This window comes from Podarcis pityusensis (assembly GCF_964106645.2).
Source record: "Podarcis pityusensis genome assembly, chromosome: 10".
Classification (NCBI taxonomy): Eukaryota; Metazoa; Chordata; class Lepidosauria; order Squamata; family Lacertidae; genus Podarcis; species Podarcis pityusensis.
Genome location: NC_138035.1, coordinates 57,377,912 through 57,393,890, shown reverse-complemented (window position 1 = coordinate 57,393,890; position 15,979 = coordinate 57,377,912). Strand labels below are relative to the sequence as shown.

The following is a 15,979-nucleotide window of genomic DNA, read 5'->3' as shown; positions in this document are numbered from 1 at the left end:
ATAATTGAAAATAATCTTCCCACTTCCTCCATTGGTGTTTGGCATGAGGGCAACACTATTCATTGCAAGTCTTCTGGACCCATCCCAATGTCTGCTCACACACTTCCCAACCCTGACAACCATTGTCTAATTGTCTAAATTGAGAGTGAATCCACACCAGAGCATTCTTCTTCTTCTTCTTCTTCTTCTTCTTCTTCTTCTTCTTCTTCTTCTTCTTCCTATACTGCCCTTCATTCAAAGATCACAGTGCAGTTTACAATATAAAAACACAAAAATGCATACCAGAGTAGCACTAACCTCCCCAGTTTAAAAGGTTATAGATTATTAATGAGCCAAAGGCCTGGAGAGGAATGTTTTTGCTTGGCACCTAGAAATATGTAATGAAGGCAGATTGGAACCTGCCCATTATGTTTGCTCGCTATATGTGTTTCTTGAAGACAAATTACATCTAAATTTTGTTCGAGAATTATATGTTCAATTTTATTTGTCACGGAGTCTTGGAAACAAACGAGCGTGGTTAATTAGAAAGATTTATGGCAAAAAAAACCCAACAGAGTTCACGGAGCAGTGAATGTTGCTGTCTGTCCCTCAGTGAAGATGTTCCTACTGAGGAGACTTCTTCTGGCGAAACCAAAAGCAGCCCAGCCTCCTCTTGTGACGTGGTCTGTCCTGAAGGCCTCCTATTTGGCGTGAACGGGGGCTAAGGGGGTCAGCTCCTCTCCTTCCTCATTCCCAGACACGGAGCTTCCATGTTCGTTCCTCCTCTCCGAGCTGCTGCTGTAATTTGAACTCCACTGGTCGGCTGGCAAATGGTTGTCTGTCTGCCATCAGGGCTGTTTCCAGTCGACATACCTGAGGGTTGGGGACAGGACTCCTGATTGTACTCATCTAGTCCTGCGTTTAACCCCCTCACTTCTTGACTGCCTTCTCCCTCTGCCTGCACTTCCTTCAATTCCTTCAATTATAGCATCCTTCAATTTCTTAGAGTTAAAAGTTACCAAACATTCTCCAGGCTGTTTCTTATCCTTATCTGATTTAGACCGGACCCTGTAGCAACTGTCAATAGATCCTTCAACATACTCCTGCTCCTCTCCTAACCAATCCGCAATTGTATTGGCTATGTATGTTTTAAGAACTCGTTCTCCCTCCGCCTCTGGAAGGCCTCTTATTCGCAGAAAATTAGATTTTTGTCTCATCTCTAAGACCGCGAGACAACCCTCAAATTGACCCTGTCTGCCAGCTAAACCTCTCATATTTCCTCTTACTATCTCTTGTTCCCCTCAAATTTCTTCGTTCTCTTTTCCAATTTTTTCCAAGTTTTTCACAGATATGTCCAAAGCTTTTAATTTGCTAGACATTTCTGTGACCATTTTTGTGTTCTTCCCCAATTCCACTACAACTTTTTCATTCTGTTTTTGCATTTGTGTCAGCATCTCATTTTTAAAATCTGACAGAATATACACTATATTTGACTTTCTTCAGATTGTTTTACTCATGTTTTAATATTCTGTAAACCGCCTTGAGATTTTTCTTAAAAATATAAAGCGGTATAGAAATTAAATACATACATACATGCATACATACCTGGGATGCTAGGATAGGAAGCACCCACATGATCTAGTCGGTGATGAATCAGGGAAGCATCATTAGAGCAGCAGGCACAGTGCAAAGTTGCTTGAATTGGTCCTTAGATGCCTTGGCGGAGTTCAGAACCTAGCTTATTCACTGAAATCACTATCCAAAAACCCTCCCATGCTAATACATTGGGAAGTGAGGGATACAGGGAAAAATAAGAGGGGCATGATTGTTGCATTGGAAGTTAGCATGCACACCACAGGGACTTGAACCCTGTCCTGGGAACCAGGAGCGCCGACCACCAGTGTCTTTTGCTTTTTTTTTGAGCAATGCAACAAGGTAAAAAGCAAAACCTGAGAGAACATTCTGCGAATGTTCTCTCAGGAAAAAAACAACCCCATAAGGTGTTCAGAAGAGCTCTTTGGAGAGACCTGTGAAAAAGAAAAGAAAAGAAAATGAGAAAAAGGAGAGAGCAATACAAAAAATATTGTCTTGGAAAAAGACCACTGAGTGGTGGAATGTGAACTTACCTAAAGCAGCACAGTCCAAATGCAGGCGACTCTCCCCTCAGGTACAGTGAACCCTGGGAAGCCTGTAGGAAAGAAGAGCTGGAAGAAAAGAAGAAGTGTTCTCCTACCTGCAGGTGAGCCTCATTGTGGCGACACAGAATAGGGCCTCTTCTGACAACTCCGTCACCGCGGCCTGAAAGAGTCTTAGCACAAAGAGTTGCAGAAGGAACACAACATAAAGCAAGGGATACTCACTTAGATGTCCTTCAGGCATAATGTATACAAGTATATTGCTGCTCTCATTGTGATGTAGCGTTTAGGGTTTACTTATGAGGTACCTGAGCCTGACATCGCCTCTGAAACTACAAGAGTACTTGATAGTAATTTCCTTTCACTGTGATGGTCACTTCAAAGTGAGAAGTTTGTATATTTTTGTTTATATAAAGTCAGCACTTTGTGTTGTCTGAGCTACGTGCTAAATAGCTGTTCCAAGAAGATGCTTAGCAAAAATAAAATAAAATCCCAAAACCTTGTTTATTACCACCAGAGAGCCGTGTTATGCATCAGGGATCATTTTGCCTGGCCTGTTCCATAGTTAACCTTTTGAGCTCCATTTCCCATATCTTTTCGTAATCTTGCCGGTTCTGCTGGAAAGGCTTAGTGGAGTTGATGTTCTAGTCTGCTTCCTCATTTGATCCTCACAACCGCCCTGTGAGGTAGGGTAGGCTAAGAGATAGAGAGTTTCATGGCAGAGTGAGGATTTGAACTCAAATCTCCCAGTTCCTAATCCACCACACTAGCCACTTCACTCTCTCAGGAACTTCCCTCAGAGAAAGCACTTTCCCATGAGATCCTGGACTTGCCATGTCCCTGAACAGTCACTCCAATCACCATCAGCAGGTTCATTCTCAAAATGCTTTATTTGCCTTTCCAGCAAGTTTTTAACTTACCTGTCTTTCTCTCCTTCCAAGGCAACCTGAGCCAACATGAAATTAGAAGGAGCAGTTTCATCCTCTGTCTTCTTTGCTCCCCCCATGCACATTTCTAGCTTCAGCAACAAAAAACCCCCAACTTTCTCTTCATGAAATGACTTCTCTAGTTGCCTTTTAAAAGAAATGCCTTCTATTTTCCCTACTCATTTTCTCTCTGCTTTAAGCAGGCTTCATATCCATGTGCTCCTTCTTTTCATCCGAAGACTAATTAGTTTGAAAGGTAAATAAAATTTGATTCCTCCCGCTTCACATCCCTTCATTCACCTTCATTTTCTCTTGGCTTTTCCAGTTAATTTTCTTGATTCTCTTTAACATCTCCATCTTGGTATTTTTCTGAGTATTCAGTTTAAATTTTGCTTGGCTAAACTCTTTTTTGGGGGTACTTTCTCAAGGTCCACCATCTGCCTACAATTTACTGTCCCTCTGTTATTAGGATTAAGTCTTCTTTGATTTCCTTCGGTTTCCTTTCAATTTAAAATTTAGTGCCTCTGCTAACACTTTTTAGGGACAAATACCTGATTAAGATACATGTGCGCAGTATTTGAAATCAACCACAGCAGAGATCGCAGGTGAAAGTTACCTGTGTCCCTTTTTAAAGTTGTAAATGATGAATTTCAGCAGAGGGAAATCCCTTCATTTACTCCATTAAAAAAAATCCCAATAGTTTTGAAAAGTAATCTTACCTGAGCTGGTTTGTTGCCTTTTCAAACCTGTTACATCTTCCCCAGCCTCCCTCCCCTAATCCCTCTGCCCATGAGCTCCTTCAGCTCTGACCAGTGAGAGGGCTAAAGCCAGTACTATAGCCAGGGACAGGCTCACTCAGCGGAATGCGGCTCGCTCCTTCCACCACTTGTTGATCATAAGAACACATAAAATAGTCCCCTGCGGCATTAATACAGGGTGTGCAAATGTCTTTATTTCCTTTTTCTTTTTTAAAATAATTTTTATTAAGTTTTGCAATTTTGTGTTCATCACAACAACATTGTCTCAAACAGAAAAAGAAATACAGCCCCCCCCCCCCCGAGACTTCCCTCAACTTTCTTTTCTGGTTTGTTACGCAATAACATCTGCTTATTTTCATGTCTTAAAGGGTAAAGCGACCCCTTACCATTAGGTCTATTCGCGGACAACTCTGGGGTTGCGGAGCTCATCTCGCTTTATTGGCCGAGGGAGCCGGCGTACAGCTTCCGGGTCATGTGGCCAGCATGACTAAGCTGCTTCTGGCGAACCAGAGCAGCGCACGGAAACGCCGTTTGCCTTCCCGCTGAAGCGGGACCTATTTATCTACTTGCACTTTGACGTGCTTTCGAACTGCTAGGTTGGCAGGAGCAGGGACCAAGCAACAGGAGCTCACCCCGTCGCAGGGATTCGAACTGCCGAATTTCTGGTTGGCAAGTCCTAGGCTCTGTGGTTTAACCCACAGCGGCACCCGCCTTACATTCTTCCAATTGAATATTTTATATTCTTATCGTTTTTCTTTTTCCCCGTACTTATTTTTAAATTACTTCTAATATTTTACTATTTCCCCATTATTACATCTTACTCTCTAATTTTGTTTTGTTGATTGTGTTTAAAGCCTCTCTCAGTTTTCCAGTTAGCTTCATCATTTCAGCACACTCCATCAATTTTTCTTGTCATTCTTCTTTAGTTGGTATTTTCTTGTCTCTCCATTTTTTGGACTAGTAAAATCCTAGCCGCTGTTGTGGTATACATGAATAATTTCTTCTAATCTTTTGGCAAGCCTTGACCTGTAATGCCTAGCAGAAAAGCTTCTGATCTCTTAACAAAAGTTATCTTAAACATTCTTTTCATTTCATTTTAAATCATTTCTCAGAAATTTTTGATTATTTTACAATTCCACCACATTTGAAAATACGTGCCTTCTTTTTCTTTACATTTCCAACACTTGTTGGAGCTTGTTTTATACATTTTGCCATCTTTGCTGGTGTGATATACCATCTACACACACACACACACACACACACATACACACACATACACACGAATGATACTAGTTACAGGTAGGTAGCCGTGTTGGTCTGCTGTAGTCGAAACAAAACAAAATAATTAAAATAAAATAATAAAATATTAAAAATCCTTCCAGTAGCACCTTAGAGACCAACTAAGTTAGTTATTGGTATGAGCTTTCGTGTGCATGCACACTTCTTCAGATAAGCTCCAAAGTGCATTTAATAATAATAATAACAACAACATTACTGTTTCTTTAATAGGAAACCTGTATTCTGATGTCCCTGAAGAAAGCCTTCCCAAAAGTGCATTGGGCATCTTGCTATAAGGACGTTTACATGTTTTATGAAACTCAAATCTTTCAGTTCTGTTTTGAAGCTTTGAGGCTGGCAGTACCTTCATTTCCTCACAAAACGCCACCATGTAGTAAAATCTAAACCAAGTGGAAGCATTTGGGTTTAATGCAAGATGTAAATCTAAACTGAGTTGACATGTTTAGCTTCTCTAATAGCACTGGAACCCGGCTACAAGAAGACCATAATTTATTATCTGCAGCTGCCTGCATATGGTCACTTGACAGCAATCTAAACGGAAAGGTTAAAAATGAGGAGGCTTCCTTTGGGCTTAAACTAAAGTTGGGTCCATCTGTATAGATTGTATACATTAATTGCAAAAACCTATTAGTTGAGAGCTGGAGGGTCCTGTTAAGGATGAAGAAAGCAATGCTCAAGAAAGATGGCTGGTATCTGTAAGGGGAGACTGACCGCCATTATTATACCTCAGTTGGGTATCTTTGATGACCCTGATTATCTAGACCAGGGGTAAGCAAACTGTTTCAGCAGGGGGCTGGTCCACTGCCCCTCAGACCTTGTGGGGGGCTGGACTATATTTTGAAAAAAAAATACGAACGAATTCCTATGCCCCACAAATAATGATGCATTTTAAATAAAAGCACACATTCAATTATTGTAAAAACATGCTGCTTCCCGGACTGTCCACATGCCGGGTTTAGAAGGCGATTGGGCCGGATCCGGCCCTTGGGCCTTAGTTTGCCTACCCATGATCTAGATCCATTTCAATCTGGGTTTTAGGCCTGATTTTCAACAGTAACTGATCATATTCTGTTGCTTTTAAAGTATTTTTTAAATCTTGTTTTTGGTAGGTGATTTATTTTTTAACCATTTTAATCCAACTTATTAATATATACTTTTCCTGTTCTTGTCTTTACAAATGGAAAAATGGACCCAAAAAAATACAATTCATAGTCCAATTCTGTGAGTTCCCTGTACCATGCAAATGAAGGTATATCTATTCCTAGCCAATGTCCTGTGGTCTGCTTGGGTTTGTGCTGCATATATATTGTACATCTTCTTGAGTAAACATATATATAATCCGTGTAAGCAAAAACCATATACAAGCAGTATTCTGTTTACTTACATAAATTAAACTAGTTACAGGTAGGTAGCTGTGTTGGTCTGCCGTAGTCGAAACAAAATAAAAAAATTCCTTCCAGTAGCACCTTAGAGACCAACTAAGTTTGTTATTGGTATGAGCTTTCGTGAAGTGTGCATGCACACGAAAGCTCATACCAATAACAAACATATTTGGTCTCTAAGGTGCTGCTGGAAGGAATTTTTTTATAAATTAAACTAATTCGTATTTTTACTTTCTTTTGTTGTCTTATCTATTTATTAACATGAATTAAAGAAAGAAAAAACCAGAAAAAAAGAAAAAAGGTGTAGTTGGACTACCTGTCTTTTCCCGGTGTATAGCCTTATTCTAGTAATGAATATTCCTAACATTATTGAGTTATTCTTTATATTCCTTCTAAGCTATTTCTGCACATTCCATAAGTTTTTGTATCCATTCTTCTTTCGCGGGGACTTCTTCTTTCCAGACATCTCCAAACAGTCGCAAAAGGTGGCTTGTCAGTGGCAAAATACAACTGGTGCAATGGGAGTATCAAACTGACTGTGAAAACAGGATGCTGGCCTGGGCGAGGGGGGGTGCGCTTTGGTCTGATCCAGCAGGGGACTTCTGATGTCCTTATTGCGCTTAATCGGGTCCTCCCTTAAAGAGGGCACGTATTGCAGCGAGACCTGGAAAACTGACACCCTGTGTTGTGGGTGGGTACGATTGGTCAGCCACAACACCCGATTGGTAAGTCCCTCGAAGCTGGGTGCAATCTGGCCAATGGGACACAGTCCAAAAGGTTTGAGGGACCCATGCACGTGACCCAGAGCTTCCTCTTTCAGCACGTGCATTTGGAACACCCACCCACCTCTCCCTACTTTTAGGGCTTTGCGCTAGACCTTGCTATGCCCTTGTGTGTTGTCTGTCGTTGGGACAGGGGCACGGCAGAAATCTTCCCCACTTGGCTGATTGACTGTTGCCATTTGGGTTTCGCTTGCCGCATAGCAAATAGTCACAACTTGTAAGGTTGCGGATAGGCTCTGGTTCAGGTGATAGGGATGGGAGAACTCTCTCGCCATCCCTATGTGAAGGGTATTCCGTTAAAGGAATCCAGGGACTCAATGGTTTGGTCAAACCCTGAGAGGGGGTTGTGCCTGTGCCTGAGTCCAGGGGGACATTTGGGAGGCAGAGATAGCCTGTTCCCGGCTTTCTGCTTATCCAGGTGTTCACCATTGGCTGACCTATGCTGGAACCCTGGGTCAGCGCTACCTGCATGGCAGGGAGCTAGTCAAACCAGAGCCTATGCAACCACTCACTTTCTGTAATCAATAAAGTTGTGGCCTAAATTCTGCCAAAAACCAAACCAAAATTTGAGTCAAGTGTGAATTTATTTAGGGGGGAGGTTTCTGGGTCTGAACACGCAAATGCTAGAACTGCGTTAAGGTTGTACTGCAAAGCCTCCTTTCCAGCCTTAAATCTGTGAGCTGTAAAAGCTTGAGGGAACACTAGCTTAAGATTTGAAGCTTTGTTGTACTGCCTTTCCTCCTTCCAAGATGAAAGAGCTTGCCACACAGCCTCCTGAGCATAGCCCTATTTGAAATGGAGACACGTTTTTTGCAGACCCTCCATGTCGCCCTATTTTCAGTCCCAGACTTACAGAAGCTGTCCCGGTTTCTGATTTGATCCCTGAATGTCCCACTTTCCCTTAGAACGTCCCTATTTTCATCAGAGACATGTTGGAGGGTATGGAGTTGTATCACCCCTGAGCCAAAGAGATAACTATGCAACCTTTAGAAAGACATCTTCGGCAGCCCTGTATAAGGAAGTTTTTTTTCTAATGTTTAATTATGTTTTTATATATGTTGGAAGCCACTTAGAGTGGCCAAGAATTACATGATTGAACAAGTGTCTGTAATTGCATGCCTTGCCTAGCCTGAATAGTTCCTGAGAGAGCTAGCTGATATTCAGCATTTGGCCTTGTGCAACTAAGTGGCTAAGCAACAGATCTTTTTTTTTCTGAGGAAGCTATGCAATGCAATAAATAGCTCCAATGGCTATTTTGTGATATGAGCTTCTAGTGATGTAGCTTCTTGGGGAACATTTAAAAGTGTTCCTTGAGTAAATTTAGCCTTTCCCCCTATTGAACTGATTCTGGCGTGCGCAGTATGTGCTAAGATGAACCACAAATGCTGCAGAATGATTTTCCTAGCATGAAACTTGTTCATTTCAGTATGTGCCAAGCTGGTACACTGGAATAAGGTTTAAATTGCTGGCTGAATGATAAAACCAAATTTTTCATTTCCATAATGCTAAGTTTCCTGAGCCAGCAGTGAATTAACTCCAGTGTTGCTGCAGAAATAGGACTACGGCACCAAACCAAGATTTTATAGTTCTCTTTTTCAAAAAAACAGACTTGAAAATAAAAGCCAGTAGAGCTAGGTAGATAATGGTGGTCATTCTCCCTTTACAGGAACAATAGATCTGTCTTTTATATTGCTTATTTCCTCTTAACTAGACTTTCCAGTGTTTTACCTAATAGAATTGCAGCCAGTGATTCCAGTAAGAGACGACTTAAGAAGCAGCAATGGATAAAAGATGCTATCAGTTTCAGGTAGTTCAGGCTTCAAGGAATTGTTAAGCTTCCATTTAATTCAATGAGACTTTGAGCACAGATCACCTATCAGTTTGGCTCTTTGCCAAATAATCTGGTTTCCTGTTTGGTGAATGCTATATATACAGAGATTCTGGTTCTTAAATACATAGTTTTGTATTAGGTGGCTGGGGCATTCTGGTTGCAGGAAAACACTTGCCCATCATAAAGTTAAGATGTTTGCAGGAAGAATTTCATCACAGATTTTTTCTGTCATCTGATCCATTTGTAATGTATTTCGTTTCTGTAGCTTTAGGGGGTCGTTTTATTTCGAAATAAAATGCAAATCTCCTGCTTCTCCTCCTCCGTATCATCTACACATTTGTAAACATCTCTCCCTATGTGAAAGAGATCTTAAATATTCCATTTCAGCTTGACATCAAAGACACATGGGTGCCTGATATCACTTTCTAAAAAGCTAGCCATGCAATCTTATACATGCCTATCTGGAAATTATTCGTTGTTTCCAGTAGCGCTTTCTGCCAGGAAAGTAGGGTGCTGCCTCAGAGACAGTTCAGAGAGGCAGGGAGATCTCACAACTAGATGGGCAAGGCTTCAGGCAGGATTTCTGTCCCTCTCATAAAGACTTCCACTAATTTTTAATTGACAAAGAAAGCAGAAACACCAAGATATTAGTAGGCATATACCTTGAAAAACTCCCATTTTTCCTCTTGGAGGTCATGGAAGCAGTGAAGCTGGTCTGAATAATAATAATAATAATAATAATAATAATAATAATAATAATTTATTATTTGTACCCCGCCCATCTGGCTGGGTTTTCCCAGCCACTCTGGGCGGCTTCCAACAAAGATTAAAAATACATTAAAATGTCACACATTAAAAACTTTCCTGAACAGGTCTGCCTTCAGATGTCTTCTAAATGTCAGGTAGTTGTTTATCTCTTTGACATCTGATGGGAGGGTGTTCCACAGGGCGGGTACCACTACCGAGAAGGCCCTCTGCCTGGTTCCCTGTAGCTTTGCATCTCGCAATTAGGGAACTGCCAGAAGGCCCTTGGTGCTGGACCTCAGTGTCTGGGCTGAACGATGGGGGTGGAGACGCTCCTTCAGGTATACTGGACCGAGGCCATTAGATGAGGAACAGCCAACTTCTATGGCATGGAGAAGATGGCAGATCCATCAGAGGAGCCTACTGGTTCAGTCCAATGGCCCATCTAGTCCAGCATCTTGTTCTCACAGTTGCCACTTGTGAACCAGTAAGCAGGATTTGAGTGCAAGAGCCCTCACCCCTCCTGCGGTTTCCAGCAGCTAGTGTTCATAAGCATTGCTGCCTCCAGCTATGGAGGCATAGCCTAGCTCCATCCCAGCCATGACACCACCACAGATAGGCTCCAGTTGGCAGAAATGGGCTTCTTACTTTTTATGGGACTTGCACTGAACTGCAGATGGGACATCACCTGCTTGTGGCCACAGAGCAAGGGATTTCAAATGCTGTGGGTGCCCTGTGCAAGTTGGCAGGATGACCCCAGGGGCCTCTGCACTATTGCAAAGACACCTGTTGCATCTCTGTTTACTATGTGCATGGGAAGTAACTCCTTGCCCATCAAGGAGTCCCTTGGACTCACCTGGCATCTGGTGCAAAGTGATGTTCTTGAGATCTTTCCTCCTCACCGGCCTGGGAAGATGGGAATAAGAGGGGGGACCACAATTGCAACAGGGGTGACCAGGTGTTGCTCACAGACCATCTGGCCATCCCTTGATTAGATCACATTGATGTATCTGGATGAATGAGCAGGGAGAGGTCCTGGAGCTAAGCACCAGGAGCAGCTCACTGCGGGAGGTGGAACCTCACAACTGCCTCCAAGGAGTGTAGTCACTTCTGTTTACCAGTGTTAGAAGAATTTTAAGGTCATACATATAAAGTGGTGCCTCGCAAGACGAAATGAATCCGTTCCGCGAGTCTCTTCGCCTTGCGGTTTTTTCGTCTTGCGAAGCACGGCTATTAACGGCTTAGCGGCTATTAACGGCTTAGCGGCTTTAAGAAAAAGGAAACAAACTTGCAAGAACTCGCAAGACGTTTCGTCTTGCGAAGCAAGCCCATCGGAAAATCCGTCTTGCGGAACGACTCAAAAAACGCAAAACCCTTTCGTCTAGCGAGTTTTTCGTCTTGCAAGGCATTCGTCTTGCGGGGCACCACTGTATATATGAGATAAATGTTCGTAACTGCATATATAAACCACATGTCTGAAACCCCACAGAAAAAGTCCTGTAACCATTTTGTCCCTCCCAAATTGACCTCAAATATTTCTCTGCAAGGTCAAAGGAAAATGGAACAGCCTCCCCATTGTCTTTTCGTTCACAAATCCTGTCTTAAGGGTATGTCTGTGTATGAATAGGGTGAGCCTGTGACCTGGCTCAGGAACTAAGTATTTATCATTACAAAAGACTGGCCAGGCTCCCCAGGTAATCCAATCAAGTGACCATTAACAGGTAACCTTCCAGAAAGGAGATAAACAACACCCTTAGATTTCTGTTGTAGACCACCTCTTCTGAGATGTATGTATGATGTTTCTGGGGGTGGTCTTGGACTCCAGGGCGGGCAATTTAAAATGTCTATATAAGGGCGGGCACACCTTTGTTCTGGATCCTCCTCTGTCCTCCTGCGTGTGAGGGGAGCACCCTGTTGCAACAGCTTTAATAAAGATCAGGCTTACTAGCTGCTTTGCTTCTCAATATTCTCTGGTTGGCCTCTGTTATTTTCTCCTACCAATAGGGAACCCACGTAAGGACTCTATACGGGCTCTTGGATACGCCATAAGGGAACAAGGGCAGATTTTGTTTACAACACCAGGGAAGAGGGAAGAGCGAAGCAGCAGCAAGAATGGGACTGCACAAACACACCAGCAGGAGCTTCATTAGCTCAGCTGGTATCCAACACAGCTCCAACTCTGTGACTTCATTGCTGGGAGGTTATTGCTCAACTTTACTTGCAAGCTGTTGCTGCTAAATACAGTTAATTAACAAATTTTCTAAGCACCAGCTGATCTAGCACATAGCCTCAACCCATTTAGTTGAAGTCTTTTGTGTCCATAGCTAATCTGAGCTCTTACAGTTCTCTTATTTCCTCTCACCAGAAAATTCTCTGTAGTCCATGAGCCAGTATGGACGCAGGTGGTGCTGTGGTCTAAACCACTGTGCCTCTTGGGCTTGCCGATCAGAAGGTCAGCGGTTCAAATCCCCGCGATGGGGTGAGCTCCCGTTGCTCTGTCCCAGCTTCTGCCAACCTAGCAGCTCGAAAGCACTCCAGTGCAAGTAGATAAATAGGTACTGCTGTGGCGGGAAGGTAAACGGCATTTCCGTGCACTCTGGCTTCCGTCACGGTGTTCCGTTGCACCAGTAGCAATTTAGTCATGCTGGCCACATGACCCGGAAATCTATCTGTGTACAAACGCCAGTTCCCTCAGCCTGAAAGTGAGATGAGCGCCACAACACCATAGTCGCCTTTGTCTGGACTTAACCCTCCAGGGTTACCTTTTTTACCACAGGAGTGGACTGAATATTGACCACAGTTCACTGCTGGAAGACTGGTTAATTTCAGGTGGACCCACTGGAACTTGATGGGTGGAAAAAAGTCGGAGGTGACTATTTTGGCTACACATGGCTTTGTTACCAGTGAATAGGACATGGGAACAGAAAAACGTGCAGGAAAAGTTGGACACATTAAATGCTTAATAACTTTCAGATCTATGTTGGTCTCTTGCTGAAAAGCCAACATGGGGTTGGGTTTGACTTTAGTCATATTCAGAATAGACCCATTGAAATAAATGAACATGACTAATTTAGGTCCTTTAATTTCATTGGGTCTACTGTGATCAAAACTTAGGTGGCTACAACCCATAGCATCTTGCAGTGTCGACTAACAAATGTATTGTGATACAAGCATGTGGATTGAAACCCACATTCTAAGAATCAATGGTTAACGTCGTCTAAAGAGGGACCATAGTTTCTGACCATTAATTTTTAACCTTTCTTCAGTTCCAGGTACGTGAGTCTATGACTCATCCATGGTTTGAAAAATGTGTTCTTCACATGCTCAGAGGCACTTTTTATTGCAGTTACACAAACTATAGGGCCGAGCCTTGGCTCAGATTCAGCCTTGAATATGCCAAGATTGTAAGAAGTAATTTCCACAAATGTCTACTGCCTCTTGAAATTCTTTTATCATCTTGGTTAGCCAATAAAAACACACTATGTCATTATTTGACAAAAATACGACCGTGAAGCTGGTGGAATTTTAAAAAAAGAAGAAGAAAGAAAATAGGCTTTTGTTACAGCCAGCCGAAGCATGGGCCAGAATTATTGCTTTCCTGTGGATTTGTATCTATATAACAAAGAAAATCTGTTAGGAATATATCTCTGAGCTGACGGCACAAATCTCTTTACTAATAGCTTTTATCGGAAAAATGGCAGAAAAATAAATATTGTTTGGCAGATAAGCACTGGAAGGCTCTCACTGCACAGCCAAATGATTTGTATTTTAACATTTGCTTAACACAGCCATGCATGGTGCAATGAATCTATAAACTGGCTTGTCCCTCTCTACGTAAGCCAGACCAAAATGTGTAAGATCTTGGTTTAACAATGATTAAGTTCATTTATGACTGAATAAAGTTGTGCAGATAGAACCAAACAGGTCGTGGCAGCTGATAAGATTCCCAGATTTGGTAGCAGAAGATGAATAGCTAGCATTCATGACCTGTAGGTGAACTGGCGTTTCGTGCCATTTTAACTCCTAGAATACTTCTCTCTCCCCATCACTTTCTAATATGGATGCAACTTTTTCAGTTTGTCCATTAACACACCCACACACAGACCGTGGACTGGGTTGAGCCCTCAGAAGTAGCTCATACATCAAAAGTACAAATAAGTCATAGTAGCTGGAAATATGTGGTTGCAGGCTCTCCAAGTGCCCCTATTTTCCAGTGACAGTCCTGAATTTACAGAAGCCTTCTAGGTTTCTGATTTGATCCCGGACTGTCCCACTTTTCCTTAGGACATCCCTATTTTCATTGGAAAAATGCTCGAGAGTATGGAGTTATTCAACCCCTGAGCCAAGGAGATAAGTAACTGTAGGAAAAATAGGGAAGTTTTTTTTTTTTTTAAAAAAAAGTTTATTGTTTTGTTATGGTTTTATATGTATTGGGGGGCCACCCAGAGTGTCTGGGACAACCCAGTCAGAAGGGTGGGGTAGTAGTAGTAGTAGTAGTAATATTGAATAGGACGTCCCTATTTTCATTGGAGAAATGTTGGAGGGTATGTGGTTGCAGTCTGAAGTTCTGCATGTATTGTGGGAAGACTCTTCCCTCTTCTGAAAGAACCCACACAACACCATCCACACAAGAGGAATTTTCTTGATGCTCAAACCTGTGCCTCTAAATTGCCCTTTGAGATGAGCCTCCTCTCTTTCCTCCTCCTTCCATACGATACAAGAGTCCATATAATGTTCATCAGTTGCACAAGCAAACAAATGGAGTTTGCTACCAAAAGCAACAACTGTACTTTGCTTTGTTGCTAAGGCTGGCAGTTCTTCTTCTTCTTTTTCTTTTTCTTCTTCTTCTTCTTCTTCTTCTTCTTCTTCTTCTTCTTCTTCTTCTTCTTCTTCTTCTTCTTCTTCTTCTTCTTCTTCTTCTTCTTCTTCTTCTTCTTCTTCCCAGTTACTTCTCTCAATAGCTTCAAGCCTTTAATCTCTCCTTTTCACTTTCAAGGCCTTCTCCATGCCTCTTACAGGAGGCTCCAGAAGGACTGTGAGCATTGTTTTTGTCTTTTTGGCATAATAACGCAGACCTGAAAGTTGCAGGTCCTTTTCAGTCATGTACGATCAAGAGGCTTCCTCCATAATTGCAAGGACTTGAAAGGCCACTTTCTCGTAATGGAAATGAGTTCATCACAAGATTTCAGCCCTGTCTCTTAAGCTCAGCCGCCATCGAATGAAGCTGATTGGCAGGAATTTGGGGCAATCAGAAGCACCACTTAACATGCTATTGTAATTAACTTATGAAATTCGCTTCAAGATGTAGTGTTGACCGGTTACTTAGACCGGTTGCTTAGACGGCCTTTAAAGGAGGATTATACAAATTCAATAGTTGCTAGTCATGGGGGTGGGGTGGGGCTAAATGGAGCCTTGTGATTCAGCGACAACATGTCTCTAAATACCAACTGCTAAGGAGCAACAACAGCAGAGAGCGATTGCCTTCATGTCCGGCTTGTAAATTTCCCTGAAGTGACTGTATTGCCAATGTGTAAAACCCTGATCCATCAGGGCTATTAGATTTGCAGCGTGTGACCACCCGGGTAACTCTTAGTTTCATGGCACAATTGTGTGATAGTTTGCGGTGGTGGCTGTCAGATATGACACTCACAAGCTATAGGCCATCCTGTTTATGCGGATCATCCATGGATCTGCATCGCATCGCATGGGCCAGCCATGGGTGGTGCTGGCCACCAATAATAATAATAGTAGTAGTAGTAGTAGTAGTACCATGCCCATCTGACTGGGTTGCCCCATCTACTCTGGGCGGCTCCCAACAAATATAAAAGCATAATAAACATTTAAAATTTCCCTATATAAGGCTGCCTTCAGGTGTCTTCTAAAAGTCAGATACAGTGGTACCTCGAATTAAGAACAGCCCAGTTTAAGAACAGTTTGGTTTACAAACTCTGCAAAACCGGAAATAGTGTCTTGGTTTGAGAACTTTACCTCAGTCTAAGATCGGAATCCGAACAGTGGAAGGTCACTGGCGGCGGGAGGCCTCATTAGAGAAAGCGCGTCTTGGTTTAAGAACAGTTTCGGTTTAAGAATGGTTTTCTGGAACGGATTAAGTTCGTAAACCGAGGTACCACTGTAGTTGTTTG

The 15,979-nt window shown here is 42.4% G+C and overlaps 1 protein-coding gene and 1 long non-coding RNA gene across 6 annotated transcripts in view; one reads left to right on the top strand and one right to left on the bottom strand.

The window, feature by feature from the left end:
* The window catches only part of TSPAN12 (tetraspanin 12), an 85,127-nt gene that overhangs the window by 35,981 nt on the left and 33,167 nt on the right, over positions 1–15,979 (top strand). The window lies entirely within an intron of this gene.
* On the bottom strand, positions 513–3,945 carry LOC308486930. Of its 3 annotated transcripts, none has more exons than XR_013991391.1 (3): positions 3,657–3,928; positions 1,585–3,060; positions 513–852 (listed from the first exon to the last, which is right to left on the bottom strand). It is a non-coding gene; the product is annotated as an uncharacterized lncRNA (long non-coding RNA). The 3 variants fall into 3 exon arrangements; XR_013991392.1 differs by having other exon boundaries at positions 1,585–2,006; positions 2,106–3,897; XR_013991390.1 differs by having other exon boundaries at positions 1,585–3,945.